Source organism: Oryctolagus cuniculus, unplaced genomic scaffold, assembly GCF_964237555.1.
Source record: "Oryctolagus cuniculus unplaced genomic scaffold, mOryCun1.1 SCAFFOLD_112, whole genome shotgun sequence".
Classification (NCBI taxonomy): domain Eukaryota; kingdom Metazoa; phylum Chordata; class Mammalia; order Lagomorpha; family Leporidae; genus Oryctolagus; species Oryctolagus cuniculus.
The window spans coordinates 31588-37518 of record NW_027208386.1 but is presented as its reverse complement, the minus strand read 5'-3'; positions in this window follow the sequence as shown (position 1 = coordinate 37518).

Sequence of the window (5931 nt, the reverse complement as noted above, 5' to 3'; positions counted from 1 at the left end):
CCACTTTCATAGGATTCCTCAGCAGAAAAGACCTCTCCAAAGTCTCATCCTCCTTCTGGCTCATGCCATGTCCATAATCACATAGCAGAATCCCAAAACCCCAGGGAGTGCTGGGTACAATCAGGACCCAGCTTTGCACAGACAGAACTGAGTTCCAACATGCTTCAGTCTAAATGCTCAGTTATGTGACCCTGAGAAATCACTGTACCTCCTAAAGACTCTGTAGCCTCGGCAATGGCAAGTAGAATGGCAGTTACTGGGAGTTAGGGATAGTGGAATTATAGGAAATTTTCATTCATTGGGTAGAGTTTCAGTCTCATAAGGAAAAACAGTTCTAAATATTGGTCACACCGCAATGTGCTTATCCTCCACATTGCTCAACAAACACAGCAATGTGCTTATACTCAACACTACTCAACATACACTTAGAAATGCTTAAATGACAAAATTCATCAGCTGTATTTTGTTTTGTCAGTACCACACTAACAGTACATTTAAAAAGTGATCAAATAGGGGCTGGAGCTATGGCACAGCTCCAGCCTGTGATGCCTACATGCTATATGGATGCCGGTTTGAGTCTTGGGTGCTCCACTTTCCATCCAACTCTTCACTAATGTGCCTGGGAAAGCAGTGGGAAATGTCTCAAGTACTTGGCCCTGGCACACACATGGGGCACCTGGAAGAATTCCCTGCCTCTTGGCTTCAGATTGGCCCAACTCAGGCCATTGTGGCCATTTTGGGAGTGAAGCAGTGGATGGAAGATCTCTCTGTCTCTACCTCTCTAACTTTGTGTTTGAAATAAACAAAACAAATCTTTAAAACAAAAAAGAACTCTTGATGTAAACAAGGCAAATACCCCAGTTGCCCCTCTTCCAGGCCCACTCTCTGCTGTGGCCTGGGAGTGCAGTGGAGGATGGCCCAAGTGCTTGGGCCCTGCACCCCATGGGAGACCAGGATAAGTACCTGGCTCCTGCCATTGGATCAGCGTGGTGCACCAGCCGCAGCGCGCCGGCCACGGCAGCCATTGGAGGGTGAACCAATGGCAAAGGAAGACCTTTCTCTCTGTCTCTCTCTCTCTCACTGTCCACTCTGCCTGTCAAAAAAAAAAAAGGCAAATACACATCTCATAAAAGTTAACATGTTATGCTTTCTCAGAAGCACCATTAATACTTGCTAATTTTGTAAAATTTCTTATATTTGCCCATTTCCACAATAACATTTCTGATTCCATTTTGATGAGCTGCTATGTTGATTTTTTTTAATAGGAATCAGCAGATGCCATCTTCTCTCACTAAGGACACTGATGACAGAGTGCAGAAGCCATGTTCAATGTGAGTGAGGCCTGGATCCCCTCCCTCCTGGCTGTGTTTGAGGGAAACATAATTTGGTCACCCCTGGCATCTTACACTAGGTGGAAGCAGGTGTGCCTTGTTATGAACATAGGACCATTTGTTCACAGCCAGGGCTAAATCCTGGGGCCTGTGCATTCCCTCATAAGATGTGCATGCCTGAGCCCCAACTCCTCATGCACCAACAATGCCACAGCAGGAAGAACAAGCATGACCCTTGCCCCTGCAGCAGGAGCTAGTTCTATCCTCACTTACCACTTGCACTGACAGGTGGGATGGATCACTCCCTGAAGTCCTGGGATGATGCTCTCAGTAGAAGACATGGATTTGTGCCAGGGAAAAGCATCAGAGCTTGAGGATCATACAAGCCCAACCCCATTTCTGCATAACAAAATATTTCTTCTGTTGTGTTTCCTTGGAGTAGAAGTTTTTATTTTTTTCTTTTTATTCATCATTTTCTACATCTTGAAAATTTATTGAGTCTTCTTCAGGGTTCTATGTATATTTTGAATTCCTCATTTTGTTCCCATATCATTCTTTTTTTTTTATCTTTTATTTAATGAATATAAATTTCCAAAGTACGACTCATGTGTTACAATGGCTTCCCCCCCATACCGTCCCTCCCACCCACAACCCCCCCTTCCCACTCCCTCTCCCCCTCCATTCACGTCAAGATTCATTTTCGATTATCTTAATATCCCATATCATTCTTGATATTGAGTTGTCCACCTGTGTACTTTTCTAGGTTGAACATGTATACTCAACCACAGAGCACTACAATATGTAAAGCAAATGTTGACAGCTCTGAAGGGGTAAACAGCAATGGAACAAACAGAAGAGGCCAATACTCCACTTTCAAAATAAAAGAGGATATCTAGGTGGGAAATCAATAGAGAGTGGTAGATTTGAACACTGTAAATCAACTTTTCCTAACAGTTACACAGAGAGCATTCTACCCGACAGCAGCAGAACATGTGTTCTTCTCAACAGCTGTCAAAAATTCTCCAGGTGGGATCATCTAATTCAGAAAAAAAATATGTCAGCAATTTTTAGAAAATTGAAGTCATACCACTGTCTTTCATAACCCCAATAGAATAAAAATAGGAATCTATTTGAGAAAAACTGGAAAAGTCACACATACATGGATCTCAATCCACACTGTCAGCCATTGGCTTGAAGAAGAAATGAAAAAGGAAATAAAAAAATATTTCAGTGAGTACATTCTGAGTTTTTTTAAAAGATTTATTTATTTATTTGAAAGGCAGAGTTACACAGAGAAAGAAGGAGAGGCAGAGAGTCAGGTCTTCCATCTGCTGGTCATTCCCCAGATGGCCACAATGGCCGGAGCTGAGCCAATCCTGAGCCAGGAGCCAGGAGCTTCTTCCAGATTTCCCACATGGGTGCAGGGGTCCAAGAACTTGTGCCAACTTCTGCTGCTTTCTCAGGCCACAGTAGAGAGCTAGATCAGAAGTGGAGCAGCCGGGACTTGAACCGGTACCCATATGGAAAGCTAGCAGTGTAGGTGGTGGCTTTACCCACTGCACCACAGCGCCAGCCCCTATTTTGAGTTTTGAGCTGGGACCCATATCAACAATCACAATCCTCAAGTCCAGGCTTGGGTACAAAGAGAAACCAGGTGGACATGGAAGGTCACCAGTAGAAAAGCTCTTTGAACACTGAGAACCATGGGGATCTTTAAACAGAGCAGACAGAAGTCTTCTTACTGCCCACAACAAATTTAGGAGACCAGGATGCTGATGCTTATGACCGAGTTCAAAGGCAGACTGCAAAGTCATATATATTTTATTTAAAATATCAACATTCCATAGTCTGCTGAGCTTTATTTTATAAATGGATTGATTATACATGAGCTCCCCCATAACACTTAGTAACTAGCTCAGTTTGCTCATTCAGCATATGTTCTTTACATATCAGGCACTAGACACTATTCTAAGTATATGGGATGGAGCAGCAAAAAGACACAATCAGGAAGGCTGCTTTTTCATAGGTCACAGACTAGATACGAGAAAATGAATGAAAATTCACACTGATGCCATAATAAGTGCTATAAAAACATAAGTGTGTGATATAAAAAAGCTGCTTTGAGTACTCTGACCAAATCAATCCATTTCCTCCTAAAGTGTAGTATCCCCAAATGCTTGATCATGATGGGAGATTTTATTTTGCTGAAAGGCAGAGTAACAGGGAAGGAGATTCACATGCATGAAGGAGGAGTGCAGAGAGAGAGAGAGAGAGAGAGAGAGAGACTTCCATTCACTGGTTCCCTCCCCTAAGTGGCTGCAACAGTTGGGCCTGGGCCAGACTGAAGCTAGCAGTCAGGAACCCCATCTGAGTATTTCATGTGGGTGGCAAGGAGTCAAGTAATCAAGCCATTATCTGCTAATTCCTAGGCACAGGTTTAGAGGATTGGATCAGAAAGAACATAGCTAGGATTCAAGTTGGCACTCTGATAGGGGATGCAGGCATCATAAGTGATAGTTTAATGTGCTGTACCACAATGCCAGTCCCAGCAACTGAGTTTTATGTATGTTTATATTCTTGATGATTATTTCTTATTCCATTTTTGCATTGGAACCTGTGAACTAAACTGCAGTAGAAGGCAGAGAAAAGTTTATTTTCCTGAGAACAAATGTAGGTTTCACTCAGACTTGTTCCTGGAGGCTATTTAACACATCTCAGGTTGTTTCTTTGGTTGACTTTTCTTCTAGATGTTCCAGTGTCTCAGGGTCTTTCACATATTAGTCTCCTTGTGCTCCCCTCTCTGGATTGTCTGTTCCAAGGGCTCTTGTTTCCTCACCTATTAACATGCTCCCACTGTCTCTAACTCTCCTCACCGTGTAAATGAGGGCATAGGCTTTTGGCTTGGTGCAGGAAAAGTGCCACACATGCCACCTTAGCAGCCTCCATGTGATATCACTTATCACTTCCAGCTTTTGCATGACATGGGTAAGCTCCAGTGCCACAAAACAGCCCAACATGGACTGACCCAACAAAAAAGCCCACAGACAAGTCACACACCAGTCAGCTGAGATGTGCAGATTTGTGGATCAAGAATCTAAGTATATTGCAAACCCTCAGCAGTTATGTCACTGTTGCATCCCAGAGTCCTTTCAACAGAAAGATAAGACTAAGGGAGGTGCTTTAATTCAAGCTGTTGAAAGCATGTATGTTTCTTAGACAAATACTAAAATTACAGGAATTTCTACTATCCAGATCTTTATCCTTCACCAACATTCATCAACTTTTCGAAGCTTGGTTTACACTCTAAATTGCTTAACATCCATTGTAGTGTCATAGTAAATGTTACTATTGTCTGAAATTCTGTGACAGTGGGCATACTTGATGTGAGATTCCTAGTACATCCAGATCTGTATGACAGATTAGCATGGTGTCTTTGGAGTGACTGTCTAACTGCTTGTTTCCAAGAAAACAAGCATTCTATGTGACATCCATCGTGACCAATAGAAATCTGTGAAAATCAGGGCCAGCACTATGTGCAAATATTAGGCCTCAACCTGCAATGCCAGCATCTTGTATGAGCATTCATTTGAGTCCTTACTGCTCCTCTTCCAATCCAACACCCTATAAATATATGTTGGAAAGCAGTGGAGTCATCACCCAAGTACTTGGGCCCCTACACCCACAAGGGAGACCTGAATGGAGTTCCAGGCCCCTGGATTTGTTCTGGTTCAGCCTCAGCTATTGTGACCATTTGGAGAGTAGACTAATAGATGGAAGATCTCTCTCTCTCTCTTTCAACTATCTATCTTTCTCCTTCTCTGTCACTCAGCCTTCTATATTTTAAAGATTTATTTGTTTCTTTTGAAAGTCAGAGTTGCACAGAGAGAGGAAGAGACAGAGACAGAGGGAGAAATCTTCCATCTGCTTGTTCACTCCCTCCAGATGGTTACAATGGCTGGTGTTGGTTCAGGCTAAAGCCATGAGTCAGGAGATTCTTCCAGTCTCCATGCGAGTGGCTGGAGCTCAAACACTTGTGCCATCCTCTGTTGCTTTTCCCAGGCCATTAGCAGGGAGCTGGACTGGAAATGGAGCAGCCAGAACATAAACATATAAGATGTCAGCATCACAGGTGCTAACTTTACCCATTACCCCTCAAAGCCAGCCCTTTTCTGCCTTTCAAATAAATAAATAAATCTAGTTTTAAAAAATAAATCTTGGAGTATCTTCCTGGTTGTGTTTGAAATCATATAGCCAACGAATGCAATGGTGTGATAACATCATTACAATGAATGGGGACCCAGACACTGGGAACTGATCCTGTGCCCAGCATGTAGAATGTTTGGTAGGTTGTTTTCTAAGTCTTTTTAAAAATCTATTTATTTGAAATAGAGCTACAGAGAGAGAGAGAGAGAAGAGACAGAGACAGAGAGAGAGAGAGAGAGAGAGAGACCTTCCTTCCACTGGTTCACTCCACAAATGCCTGCAATATCCAGAGATGGGCCGAGCTGAAGCCAGAAGCCAGGAGCTTCATCCAGGTCTCCCACATGGCAGGCAGGGGCCCAAGCCCTTGGGCCAGCTTCTTTTTTTAAGATTTATTTTG